Below are 14,866 nucleotides of genomic sequence, written 5' to 3' on the forward strand. Positions count from 1 at the left end.
CGTGCTCTGCAACAAGAGAAGCCACCGCAATGAGAAGCCCACGCACCTCAACGAAGAGTGGCCCCTGCTCGCTGCAACTAGAGAAAGCCCGCACGCAGCAATGAAGACCCAACACAGCCAAAAATAAAATTAATTAATTAATTAAATTTAAAAAATAAAGAGGAAAAGAAAAAAGTAGTTATGCTAATATATCCCATTATTGGCTTTTTTTTTTTTTTTGGTACTCCCTTCTGGATTTGACCGCAGTACCAAGTACACATAGCTGTTGCTTTACCTTGTGTTATGGGTTGAGCTGGGTCCCACAAATGATGTAGAAGACCTAATGTAAATTACTTCAGAATGAGCCCTTATTTGGAGATAGGGTCTTTACCGAGGCAACCAAGTTAAAGTAAGGTCATTAGGGTAGGCCCTAATCTAAAATGACTGGTGTTCCTATAAAATGGGGAAATTTGGACACAGAGACAGATGCACACACAGGGAGAATGCCATGTGAAGTTGAAGGTAGAGATCTGGGTGATGTATCTACAAGCCAAGGAACACCAAAGGTTGCCCTCAGAAGCTAGAGAAGAGGCATGGAACAGAGTTTCCCTAACAGCCCTCTGAAGGAGCCAACCCTGCTGACACCTTGATATTGTACTTCTAGCCTCCAGAACTGTGACAAAACACAGCTCTGTTGTCTAAGCCACCCAATCTGTGGTACTTTGTTATGGGAGCCCTAGGAAGTAACACACATGGCATGCTATAGCTCAATTCTGTGGACTCAATAAAGGGAGGGACTATGTTTCTGAATCTTCCACTGAAAGGAGGAGAAAAGGAAGGGAGGAAAGAAAAGAGGGAAGAAAGGAAGACGAGATGGGCCAAAATGTGCCTAGATCAACCTTGACTCCAGCCGGAAAATCTTCCTTTGAGCAAGAGAGGTTATACTTCTGTCTCTAATTCTTTTATAACTGGAATATACATATGTATAATATTTGTATTGAAAAATAAATAAATACAAACATACACACATACCAAAGAAAAATGGAAAAGAAAATGTTTCTCCTCAATTCTTCAAAATCTCCAAATGGGAGAATAACTAACTGGTAATGTTGAGATGAATAAAGTACATTGAGGTCAATAAAGGATTAATAGATTGTATTTTAATTTGCTGATTTTTCCTAACAAAGTAAGATAACTGCATCGGGGTAGACTGGGCTCTGCCTTACTTCTCCCTTGGAACTCACAGAGCCAGGGAGACATGGACCCAGGGCCGTTCTTCCTGGACATACTTGGGAACATTGAGAAAACTTTTCAAAGATTGGCCCTTGATGGATGTAGGTAAGAAGGTAAGAGCTACCACTTCCACCTAGTTGTCCAGCTCCAATACGCGATATGTAAACCGCACGCAGCCTCTCTGTGGTTTACAAGGTTCAAAGTTGTTAACTAAAATCAATTGAAATAAAAAGGGTCACATTTGCCGTGGTACACAATTTACTTCTCCAGACGGCTTTGGCCTGCACTGCCGGACACACACACACACACACACACACACACACACACACTCAGTAACCCTGGGGGAGAGCAGAGGCAGCTGCAGAAGCCCAAAACCTCCCCAGTCCTAATTAAACCCTCCAAGTTTCCAGGCAACACAGCCAAGGAAAAAATCATTTCCAAGCTGAAGACCCTCAGCCCCCGCCCCAGCAAAGGAAACGGTCGTTTGGTTTAATCAGCCCACGTGCACATTCTCTCTCCACAGGTTGCCAAGACTGGGCCTGTACTTAGCAGAGGTATTTGTGTAATCAAAGCTTCTGGAACTTTCCCTGCCAAGGCTACCAATGTGAATAGGCTCCTGAGGTAAAAATGTTCCCCCTGCTGGGGACGGTGCCCTTGAAGTCTACATCAAAATCAAGCCAGGGTCACAGCTGTTGCGGCACCCCACAGCGGAAAACTTGCAAGAAATCCTAGCCTGCACTACTGCTTTGCCTCAGGTCTAGCGGAAACAGGCCCCAGTTGCAGGGGAGGGAGGGAGGGAGAGGAGAAAGGGAATATGTTTTCAAAAAGCCAACCCCTCTAAGTAGTACTGGGGGTGGGAAGACAAAGCCGCCGTGGAACCTTGTCCCTTCACCAAGGCAACCTCACCCCACCACCCTCGCCCCTCCTCCTCTGTGAGCTGGGGGTCCCGCAGGTTGGCCGAGAGCCACTAGGTGGCAACAGATTAACTCTTCAAATGCCAGAGTGGGCTCGGAGAAGTCAGGAGTTGGGTGGAAAACTTTGCACCTGGTCGCTTTTCAGAGGAAAGGAAAAGCAAATGGCTTTTTTCTGTCCTTAAAGACCCTCGGCTTGCAGTGTTGATATCGGAGGAAACCCCGTGAGGGGAAGACTGCTTCCAGGTCACCCATTCTTAGGGTGGCTTGAGACATGGTGAGATACATCGTGTGTGCTCCAGGTTTCACGTCAGTGACAACAGGCTAAAAGACCCTTTGAGAAACTTATGCTCACGTTCGATCCACTTCAACAAATACTAACTACAGTAAGAAATGTGTGCGTGGCATTTTCCACGGACAGCGCTAATGGACGAGGCCCCTGCCCTTGGGGTTTGTGGGGATGAACGGTGTCTTTTTTTTAACTGAAGTTGATGTACAATATTATATAAGTTACAGGTGTACAATATAGTGACTCACAATTTTTAAAGGTTATATTCCATTTATAGTTATTATAAAAGATTGGCTATGCTTCTTGTATTGTACAATATATCCTTGTAGCTTATTTTATTTTTTAATTTTTATTTTTTAAATAAATTTATTTATTTATTTATTTTTGGCTGCGTTGGGTCTTCGTTGCTGCGCACGGGCTTTCTCTAGTTGCGGTGACGGGCTTCTCATCGCGGTGGCTTCTCTTGTTATGGAGCACAGGCTCTCGGTGCACGGCCTTCACTAGTTGCAGCATGCGGGCTCAGTAGTTGCGGCTCACGGGCTCTAGAGCGCAGGCTCAGTAGTTGTGGCACACAGGCTTAGTTGCTCTGCGGCATGTGGGATCTTCCCGGACCAGGGCTCAAACCCATGTCCCCTGCATTGGCAGGCGTATTCTTAACCACTGTGCCACCAGGGAAGCCCTGTAGCTTATTTTATACCTAATAATTTGTACTTCTTAATCCCCTACCCCTATATAGCACCCCCTTTCCCTCTCCCCACTGGTAACCACTAGTTTGTTCTCTACATGTGTGTCTGCTTCTTTTTTTGTGGTATCATGAATAATATTCTTATAGTTAGCCACCTTTGAGGAGTAAAGGAGAGGAGACTCAAATTTTCTATGAGTAAAAAGGAAAGACAAGTAAGTTCCAGAAAAGAGGCTCATGGAGATCATTTTACATCAAGCTTCTCTGATATGGGAAGACTTACGTTTCTAGGGTGAGCGAGGCCTAAAATATGGGAGCCACCACAGAGAAACTTTGCCAGCAGAGGCTACAAATGCTTGCTGTTCAGATGACAAGAAAAACAAATCATTCCCCTGGGTATTCTAGCCTCTGCAAAGCATCCCCCCCATTCTGCCTATTAAACTTCTCCCACAAATATAAAAATACTGTGGTGTTGATTGGAGTATAGGGCCGGAAAGGTGAAAGTGATTTACTTTAGAAAAGGGAGAGGGAGCTACCAGCCTCAGGAGGAATAAATTCAGAAAGGCGGGACGGGAGCTGGGGGAGAGAAGACAAGTGCTCTTGTCGCTGGGTTTAAGAGAGTTTGGAGGGATAGCGGGAGAAGGAGGAAAGGATTGGGGGAGGGGGCCATAAACGTGGGATATATACGACAAGAGAGAGATGGGAAAGGCGATTTCAAGAGGTTTTGCTGTGCATGTGGGATTCTCTTTGATATGTTTCAACAGAACTCAGTAAAGTTTAAAACTACCTTGCGATTATTTTTATTTCTTGGGCTGGAAGGCCGCCGATGACAGAGCAAGCAACTTTGGTGGAAACACTCCCTTCCGTTCCCGCCTGTCTAGGTGGTAGGACAGTGTCCAGATTGTAAATTCTTTCAGGAAAAGCCATTCCAGGATCTCTGACAGGTTATACAAAACATAAGTATTTGTTAGGCTAATTCTAATACGCAATTTCTCATTCTTGAATGGGCAGCCTCGGAGTTTCACTTTTGCTCTACACATTCACCAAAAAGACAGGAAGCACCACAGTAAGACAACTCTCTGATCATCAAGTGACTTTGGAAGATGATGTCACATGGTTTTCTTTAATCATCACCATACTTACACTGAGTACCTGGCAGGACTAATAGGTGTTGGGTGGAATCGGGGCTCAGAATGGCCCACTAGCCTCAGTTCTTATTTGGGACAAGAACTGTTGTGTGTTGGAGAATTTTAAATGAGTTTTTCCCGAGGTCCTGATCATACTTTCATTTTTTCTCTCTGCCAGATTCCCTGTATCTCTAACCACTCCTTTACCACCCAACCATGTCTAGTCTGCTAAGCAAATTCCTACCCTAAAAGGAAGCTTTTTGAAGTGTCCCAGGCTCTGTGAAACCTGCCCCGAGCACTCACCACACCCTCTGTACATATGTCACCCCCTGGTACTGCGATATTGCTTTCATATCTACCTTCTTAGCTAGAGTGAAGACATGAATGATCTCTATATCTTCAGTGTCCAGAACAGTGCTCAGCACACAGCTGATGCTTGACAAACATCGGACCAAGACCTGTCCCATATCCTGTCATTCCATGCTGAGAAAACCCAGCTTTTGAAAAGCCATCATCTTCCAAGCACTTCACCTAGAACTCAATTGGCAGTAGGTGCTAGGGAATTCGACCGATTATCCATCCCTCTAATTATAATGTGTATTTCTCAATCTTCAGTTGGCAGTCCCAGAACAAAGTTTACTCAGATTTACAGAAAGTGGAGGAAAATGCCCTAATAAGTCGACTTTCTGATCATCAGAGCTCTAGGAATATGCTTCTCAAAGTCTTTAGTGATAGAAATTTTTGTGTCTATCCTTCTGTTTCTGACATGAAACTCTTACTCTTTTAAAAAATGTTTTTTTTTTAAAAATACAAAAGTATTCCACACTCATTAAAGAACAATTGCCAAACAGAGAAAAGCAGAAAACAACAAAACAGTTTTCAATTGTCTCCCTATGTAAATAGTAAGTCTGTAACATTTTGGAGTATGAATTACTCTCTTACTTATGGATTTTAATAAAAACCAGAGGACAGCTCGTGCTGTCTGCTAAAATTAGAGCCAGATTCCACAGAACATACATAGGTGGATTTCATACTTGGTTCCTGCGTGCACAGGTGAGGCAGCGCCTGCCTATAGGCACACCCTGGTAAGCAGCTCTGGGTAGGGGGAGATGAGTTAATGGAAAGAGTGAATTCGCACGGTTGGGTGCCTTTGCTTGATCTTATGGAGTTTGTCTCTTGCCAACCACTTTTCTGTTCTCTTCAAATCCCCTGGAGTCGTGACAAGCCTCAGGCTTCCGGCTCCCATCTGTGCAATTACTGGTCAGACCTCTCAGGCTGCAGTGATGGACATGAGGTCCTTAGTAAAAATCCGAGGGCCTCACCAACAGCCCCGTGACCTTCACCACTGGTTTCCTTGACTGAACTTGCCTTGAGCTGTCATACTTGAACTCTAGCCTCCATTATGACACTCTTCCTTGGACTCTTAGTGGCAACCTAGCACCATCCCTTGTTACTGTAATGGGACAAACAACTCCCTAGAATGGAAAGATCATGGCAGCAAGATGACACCTCGTCGAAGTTAATAAAGAGATAGAGGCAGCTTTCAGGCTGAGCAGAGCGGACCATCAGGATGTCCTCATTTGTATGGAACAACCAGCCCCGAGAAAAGTGTACACTGACTTCTCAGCATTGGAATGGATCTTTACACGTGTGTATATATTTGTTTTATTTAATGTAAAAAGTATTTCTGGGCCCAGAGGAATGAATCACTGCTGTAACTGAACAAGGCTTACCTAGACTCTGCCAGGCACTGTGCTAATTGCTGAAGACATAAAGACACACACCACAGTCCAGCTAGGGAGAGAAACATGCAGCTGTGTAGAGGGAAAGGATTTTAATATTTATGGAATGCTCCCTCTGTGCTGGCCATTGTGCTGGGTGTTTTGTAAAATTAACACATTTAATCTCAGCAAAGTGTAAATTAGATAGTATTTCCTTTCATTTTATGGAAGAAGAGGAGCCGAGGCTCAGGGAGCTATTTACTGCCCTAACTCACACAGCTGGAACTTTTAATAAAAACTCAAAATCGACATCCCAGGCAGTTTGATGGAGCGGAGGGGAGCAGCATTTCAGCGTGCGTGGGTGGAGACTGGGAGCATGACCTCCGTGCCGTCAGCCTTGTCTTGCTTTCTGCGTCAGCGAGGGCCAGGAGCCACACCATTCCAGGCTTACCTCCTCCTTCCCTGAAGAGGCAAAGGACAGAACGGTGGAATGAACTGGATGTGTAGATTCAGCGGGTCTTGTGTTCCTACCAGTGGTGTGGCCTCAGGTTCGCGTCCTGATTTTTTTTTTTTTTTTTTTTTTTTGCAGTACGCGGGCCTCTCACTGTTGTGGCCTCTCCCGCTGTGGAGCACAGGCTCCGGACGCGCAGGCTCAGCGGCCATGGCTCACGGGACCAGCCGCTCCGTGGCTTGTGGGATCTTCCCGGACCGGGGCACGAACCCGTGTCCCCTGCACCGGCAGGCGGACTCTCAACCACTGCGCCATCAGGGAAGTCCACGCGTCTTGATATTTTTGAGCTCCGGTTCCTCACTCATATAATGGCACAATGGCAACCTTACAGGGTTAAGATTATGAGTCTTGAGTTATGAAAAGTGGCTCGCACTGCACATGGAGCATTTCAACGCTCAATAAACATTAGCTCTTGTGCCTTCACAGCTTTACCAGCGTAGATCTATATGGTCAGTTCCTGTACTATGTCCTAAAATACTCTATTTGTTCTGTGTGTGTTAATCTTTGTCCCCCCAACCCATTCTCCTCCCCTACTAGGTGGCCTTAAATTCTTTGAGGGAAAATATCATGTCACATGTTAACAATTTTCATAGTGTGTGACCCACAGCAAACATGAAAAAACAAAAAACAATACCCAACATTTGATTGATCGAATCTGTCTTGCTGACACCACATTCTGACCACCAGGTGATGGGTTAGTAGCCGATAACTAGAGCCAGCTCATACTGACTGTGAAAGCCATGTTAAACTTTCAGGAAATTTGTGAGCCAGTTGTTAAACTGTGGGTAGCTTAAAATTTGCTGTGGTAGGAGTATTTACACCACAGAAATTGGTAAATCCTATAAAGCAGGGCTTTGCTTCATCCTCGCACCCAAACATACACAGAGAGCCAGAACGTACAAGGTTTCCTGATAGTCTAATTTCTGGTGCCTCATCATTTTCAAGAAACTTCCAGATGATACTTAGCTTGATCTCACCAAAGCAGAAACGTGTAGAGTATTTAAAGACTCCCTGTACTAATAGGATTTCTGATTTTAGAATTGGAAATTTAAAGATCTCACTTCTTTCGATCACCCTCCAGTGTAGAAGTATCTTCTTTAACATTCCTAATGAATGCCATGGGAACCCAGTCTCTCCCCATGGAGAGCTCCAAAAATTCTTCACAATGGTCTGTTCCTACCTTTCCTGTAACTTCCACTAATTGTTCTGGGATCTGCCTGTATTTTGTAGCAAAGCAGCATGTCCACACTCTCCAAGTGATAGCATTGAGCACAGCTCTCATGTCACAGCCACCATGATTCCTCTTTGTCAGCCTTCATGTAGGGCCTTCATTTTCTCATTGTCAAGACTGTCCACCCCCCACCATTGTAGTTATCCAAGAGCTGAACAAAATATTCTGGATTTAGCCAATTAAGTACAATAAAGTGAGACTACTGCTTCCTGTGATAGTTTTCCACAAGTATAGTTCACATTTAGTTAAAAAAATTAATTCTTGTCATTAATTAATTATTTTCAAGCCAGGCTACCCTAGTGCTATATCCACACAATTCATTTTATGAGCTAAGCACTTTACACTTATGGTGGTTGTATGCCATATTCCTATTACTGATGCATTCTCTTTTGAGTATTGATTTTGATAACCATCATATTAATTCAATTAATTTTTAGTTTTGTGACCTCCCCTATAGACCTTCCTATAGGTAAAATTTAAAGACTAAATACAAATATTCAACCAGTTGTGGTATTACCTAATGACTATTATCCAACACAACTGTCTGAAATTTGTCTGCAGGGATGTCATGAGAAGTTTTGTCTAATAGTTTGCTGAAATCAGGCATGTTTATATAATTCCCTAGATTTGTCAGTGCAACCATTTCATCAAAAATGGTAATGAATTTGATGTGGTATGCCTTGTTTTTAGTGAACTCAGCTGGTTTCTTGTACTCATCTACTTGTTTTCTAATTTGCTTATAAATGTTGTACTTAATAATTGATTCTAGAATTTTGTACTGAGAAAAAGCTTACCAGTCAGTAGTTTCCAATAGCCACCTTTTCCTGTTTGTTGAGATTCAGGATGACATTTTCTTAATACTTCTTTTGACATCTCTCCTGTTCACTTTGATGTCACATGGATTCCAAGTCATGGGACTCTTTTTTTTTTTTTTTTTTTTGCGGTACACGGGCCTCTCACTGTTGTGGCCTTTCCCGTTGCGGAGCACAGGCTCCGGACGCGCAGGCTCAGTGGCCATGGCTCACGGGCCCAGCCGCTCTGCGGCATGTGGGATCTTCCTGGACCGGGGCACGAACGTGTGTCCCCTGCATCGGCAGGCAGACTCGCAACCACTGTGCCACCAGGGAAGTCCAGAATCATACCCTGTTAAATCATTTGTCTGGTCCTTCAGTGCACTGCTGTCTAACAGAAACATGACGCAAAACACACAGATGAACCATTTACGTAATTTAAAAATTTCTAATAGCCACATTAAATAACTAAAAAGAAACAGGTAAAATTAAATTTAACCTTATATCTCCAAATTATTATCATTTCAAAATATAATCTATGTAAAAATTATTGAGATATTTTATATTTTTTATGCTAAGTCTTCCAAATCTAGAGTGTGGTTTATACTTACAGTTAACCTTAATACATATATACCAGCCACATTTCAAGAGCTTAAAAGGCACATGTAGTCACATGAATCGGGCAGGGATAGACTTCTACTCATTTCAAGTGTCTGGACATTATTGTTATTTTTATTCTTATGATGTACTCTTTTTATCTTGTACTTCATTCCCATTTTCGTGATATTTATTCTTTCTTTTTCAGCAAGAAGGGCTCACACACAGTCAAGAAGGCAAGAGCTAAATAGAGGTGGAATAGCCTCACTTTCTCTTTGTCTGTTGATATTAATGAGGGTACCTTTTACAGTTAAACGCCATAAAGAAAGCTCGTTAATGGCAGCAACATCCCCTAGCACACAATTCTCCCTAGAACCACAAAATGGGTATGTTACAGAGGCCTGGGAGCTAATTCTCTCCAGATGTGCGCAAAGCAAGCCAGACCAAAAGGTGGAAACTGGAATTACTAAACACTTAATAAGGAGCTGATGGAACCAAGGCCCCAGGGTTGGCTCAGCAATAGTGAAACACAGAGACCCTGTTTGTTCAGAGAAACTTCAAAGCCCCCTATAAACTCCCAAGAAAGGTGAGAGGCAAAAACACTACAGAGGATTCTGCAGCATTCTTGCAAAGTCAAACTGGAGACTAACTTGAGATTCTTCCCCTGGTGCTTAAGAAGAAGACTTAGGGGCAGGTCTGGTGAGCAGATGTGTGACTTCTGTTGATGTCCATTCTTACAGTATGTGCATGGAGGATATAGACCTTTCTCTAGTGAGGCCAAAGGGGACAAAACAATTAAATATTTAGTTTAAAAAATAAATCAGAAAGAGCAAATGCCTTCTCTGGACTAAGTATTACTCTATACCCAAACCATAAAACTGCTAATGAGACATAGCAGATCCAAAGTTGGTTATATTTATCTTTGTTTTTTCTTCCTTCCCTCACTTTACTAGTGGGACAAAGAACATGGAGTTTTGGCTAAGATCATAATTAAAAAGTAGGAAAAAAGATCAAATAATCCAGTGTGATATGGGTTGAAATTCTGATCACTTTGGTCACCAGTTACCTGGCAGGAGAAAGGCTTCTAGGATCCAATCCTGTAGCTGTTTGTTTGTTTGTCTGTTGTTTCCATTGCTAATCGCCGTGACCTGTCAGGTATGTGCTGTTTGCCTTTCATATCTTTCTTTGGGATTCACAGAAATGATGAAACAATGCCAGCTTAAAAACAAGACAAGAAAAGTGATCCAAAGTGACCCCAATGCCTAAGCAAAATGGTGCCATAGAGGAAGGAAGAGAAAGACTCTCATTAAAATGTTACTAAAAGAGAGAAAAACAGAGACAGTTCTGGTGTTGGTAGAAACTGAGGCAAAATCCCATCTCCTCCTTGGAGAATCAGAACAAAAAGTGTCCCCACCCCCTTTTTTTTTTCATATGATAGAATTATGTCCATCACTCACAACATAATGATGAGTCAAATGCATAGTCTCTTTGGACTGAGACCTAGGTTGGATTCCCAGCTCAGCCACTTACTAGATGTATAACATTTTCAGTTTCTTAACCTGTCTTGGGTTTTCGTTTCCTCATCCATAAACAGGGCAGGAAAATAGGACTTCCTTCTTAGGATTGTTCTGAGGATTAGCAGAGGCAGTGTATGTAAAATTCTGACATTTTATAGCCCACTCCTTGGCACAAGGTGAGAGATAACTAATGATACCCAAGTTGATAGTCTGTTTATTATTTACCATCCCATCTTCCATTCACCTCTCTTCCTGCAGGAATATGTCCTTCTGGTATTCACAGCCTTTGGTAGATTGCATTATTTTCAGGCAAATCCTTCTCCTTCTTATCTCCAAAGGGCAGTTCATCAGGGTTGTTCCTTGTGCTAATTCTCTTCATAAAGAAAAGGAACAGAGTCTCAACTGAGTCACATACTTGGTGAATTCCTGAACTCTGAGCATTTGCTGGAAGTGTGGCTCTCAGAAATGGTTTTCCTAGATGGATCATTGGCTAAGGAGATACGTGTCACCCCGTACCCAGGCTGCCCTCAGTTCCCCTTGCTAGGACTTCTGTGCATATGACCAATCACCATAATAAAGCATTTCATAATGTCATGATTTGACAAGAAAAAGATAAATGCAAACAGTACACAAACACTGGGAGGAGAAACATCTGGATGTCCACTGCTTGTTTCCTGTTGGGAGAGTTTGGGAACTTGGGGATTTTAACAGTTGGACAGGGCTAATTTTGGAAATGACTTCACACTTCTACAAAAAGGAAAAGCATACATTTATTACACTTTACTCATCAGATGAGGGAAGTTGGTGGTCAACTTCCCAGGCCTCTCTGAGAACAAAGGGGATTGAACTGGAAACGGAGAGAGGGTTTTCCTTCCCTTCTCACCCTCTCACTTCTAGTGTACCCCTTCTCCTTGTCATGACTTTGGGCTCCTAGATTTCTAACTTTCCTTCTTATATTCAGTTTCCTCTTAGGTTCCAGAAGTCTTAACTTTGAATTCTGGCTTTACCACTGACAGATCTCTTACTCTAAGCCTCAGTTTCCTCTTTTGAAAATAAAATGAATCATAATAGTAATGTTAATCATAGCAGTAATAAGTATTTACCCTCCAATTTCACAAGATTGTGTAGATCAAGTCCCTTCCTCCTCCTCCCAGTTCCCAAAACATTTGATGTTCTTTCTTGATTCTTTATCTTTTAATAGAGGTTTCCCTTTTCTCTCCCTAGAAAACTGTGACTCACCCTTTTAGACCCAGCCTGAATACAACTGACGCTGTGAGAGACTGTCTCCCTCTCACAGGTATTAAAAATAACATCTCAGAGCACATTTCGTAACAAGGGAAATTTTGCAATACATCTTTAAGTAAGAAAAAGGAAGTTATAAAATATATGATCCAAATTTGGTAAAATATTATATTATATATATTTAAATTTATTTAACAGGATGTTAAATGGGGCTCCTCTTGTCATGGACTTTGGGTACAGATGCAAAGCTGAAAGAACCCTCACATTCTAAAATGTAGATGCTAGGTACATATGCAGACGCTGTTAAAAGGTAGACCAGATAGCCTTGCAATATCCCACCACCTATATAAGAAAAAGTAAGAAATTCAAACTCAGTTTGCTTAAGTAGGAACTTCTTACTAATGAGTTGTCGGCTGCATATGAACTGTTGTGTCATCACTCCTCCGTTCCCCATGAGTTACTCACTTCTCAGGTCAGATGAGACTAGCTCTAATAGAACCACTCCAAGAAATCGGGGATTCCTGCAAGAAGAGGAACCTGGCTTCTCACTCCTCTCTGGATGCTGGCTGAGTTATAGACAGTCTCAGGCCCATGAAGGTGCTGCCTCCCAAGCAGAGGAGAGTGAGAAAGTTCTTGGGATTTTGACACATGATCCCTTCCCTATAGGTGGGGGCATATGTGAGCCCAGCATGGCTTGTCTGAGCACCCTGAAGGTGTGAGCCAGAGGAGCAGTTGGCAACAGCAGGGTAAGGAGAAAAAGCCACAGAGGAGCAGTGACACCACTATTCAGCATGGGAGGGATGCCTGAGTTTTCCATGGGCCCAGAGGATATTTTGAAGGTAACTGGATTTAAAGTCCCTTGAAGGTCATCCCAGCAGAAAATGGCAGTAAGGTGATTGCAAAAGCTGAGAGTGGAGGAGGGCAAGATATCAGCTGGACTGTGTGTCACTCACATGAATGTCAGGGGCTGCACAGTGTGTAGGTCCTCAGGGTGCCTCCAAGTAATCCACAGGCAACTGGCCAAAGACCAGGGTATGGAAGCCTCTAGAGACAGGCAGGAGTAGCCGAGGGAGACATAAAACATTAACATCAGCACTAGGAAAGGATGTTTCTCTCTCTTCTTCCTCTTCCCCTCTCTTTTGCTCCAAATCTGGAGATCCAGTAGAAGTGAGGAGAATACACCCAGACATACACTTCTCATTCGCCGCTGAAGATTCCTGCCCATGACTCAGGCCTATGTTGAGGGTTGCAAATCAGGGGATGTTGGGAAAAACAGAAATTTTAACTTGGGAGTGAGACTGAAACTTTGGTTTAGGCTCAATGAAACTTGATGTTATAACTGAAAGTGACATTTTCCTTCTGGATCCATTTTGCTCTCAAGATCCCATGCTTGTTGATAGATGAAGAAAACTTCAGACTTACCAATGAAAGGTAATGCAGCCTTTCCTCACTTACCCGGAGAGGAGTCTGTACAGCATTGTCTTGGGTTCTCATTGTAACTTAAAGGGAAACGTTCACAAAGTTTAGAACCCTTGATATCCCACAGATGAAGGAGGAGGATGTCCTCAAATTCCAAGCAGCAGGAACCCACTTAGGTGGTACCAACCTTGACTTCCAGATGGAACAATACATCTCCTAAAGGAAAAGTGACGGCATCTACATTATAGATCTGAAGGGGACCTGGGAGAAGCTTCTGCTTCTTGTTGTGCCATTGTTACCATTTAAAAACTGACTGATCAGTGTCATATCCTCCAGGAACACTGGCCAGAGGGCTGTGCTGAAGTTGGCTGCTGTCACTGGAGCCACTCCTATTGCTGTCCGCTTCACTCCTGGAACCTTCACTAACAGATCCAGGCAGCCTTCCAGAGGCCGCATCTTCTGGAGGTTACTGATCCCAGGGCTGACGACCAGCCTCTCACAGAGGTGTTGTACATTAACCCACCTACCACTGCTCCCTGTAACACAGACTCTCCTCTGCGCCCTGTGGACACTGCCATCCTTGCAGCAACAAGGGAGTTCACTCAGTGGGTCTGAGGTGGTGGATCCTGGCCCAGGAAGTTCTGCACATGGGTGGTACCATCCCGTGTGCACACCGTGGGAAGTCACGCCTGATCTCTGCTTCTACAGAGGTGCCGGAGAGACTGAAAAGGAAGAACAGGCCATGCTGAGAAGGCCATGGCCAAGGAGGAGCATCAGGGTGAATGGACTGCTGCAGCTCCCAAGTTCACTGTATTCTACCCGTGGTCGCAGACGGGTCTGAAGGTGCAGGTGCCTCTGTGCCTGCCCAGAAGTTCCTGCACAAGACGGGAGCCCTCAGCCCCGTCTTAATAGGGATTTAGTAAGAAAAGCCATTTCCAGGGTATGTTATAATTAAAGTCATACTAATTCAGTCCAATCCTTAAACACCTACTCCACCTCACTCTGTACTGTGGGATAATTATATAATTATAACCCTGAGGCATTGCAGGACATGGGAGAAAGAATGAACCCTTCAAGTCTTTATGTTAATTGCATGTTACTGTTGTCTAATTATTTGTCAGGAGAAGGCGATGAAGAGTGATGATAAAAGCATAAAAGTTTTTGCAGCTCCAGGACTCCAGATCCCAGCTCTGCCACTTAGTAACTGCCTGCCACAGTTTCCTCATCTCTGTTGCTAGGAGTTTTTTTGGCATCCTCAAGGGAAGTTTTAGTGCATAGAAAGATTAATCAGAGGCTTAGTTTTGGTTTTTTTAATTAATTTTTAAAATTAAAGTTACAAATTGAAAACTTGAATTGTTCTTTAAGCTTTCAAGTTCGGCTTCAAATCTTATTAATCCATTTATAAGGCTAGTAAACATTTTTTAAAATTTTATCTTATTTATTTATTTAGAATTTTATTTATTTTTTATACAGCAGGTTTTTTTAGTTATCTGTTTTAAACATATTGATGTATACATGTCAATCCCAATCTCCCAATTCATCCCACCACCCCCCTCCCCCCACTTTCCTGCCTTTGTGCCCCTACGTTCATTCTCTACATCTGTGTCTCTATTTCT

General features: G+C 43.1%; 1 pseudogene across 1 annotated transcript; it reads left to right on the forward strand.

The window, feature by feature from the left end:
- Positions 1-1,237: 1,237 nt before the first annotated feature.
- On the forward strand, positions 1,238-14,170 carry LOC309830114 (small ribosomal subunit protein uS2-like; annotated as a pseudogene). Its single transcript has 2 exons — positions 1,238-1,317; positions 13,338-14,170. The product of its transcript is annotated as a small ribosomal subunit protein uS2-like (transcript).
- Positions 14,171-14,866: the final 696 nt, after the last annotated feature.

The sequence above is a fragment of the Grampus griseus genome (assembly GCF_964374135.1).
Source record: "Grampus griseus genome assembly, chromosome: 1".
Lineage (NCBI taxonomy): Eukaryota > Metazoa > Chordata > Mammalia > Artiodactyla > Delphinidae > Grampus > Grampus griseus.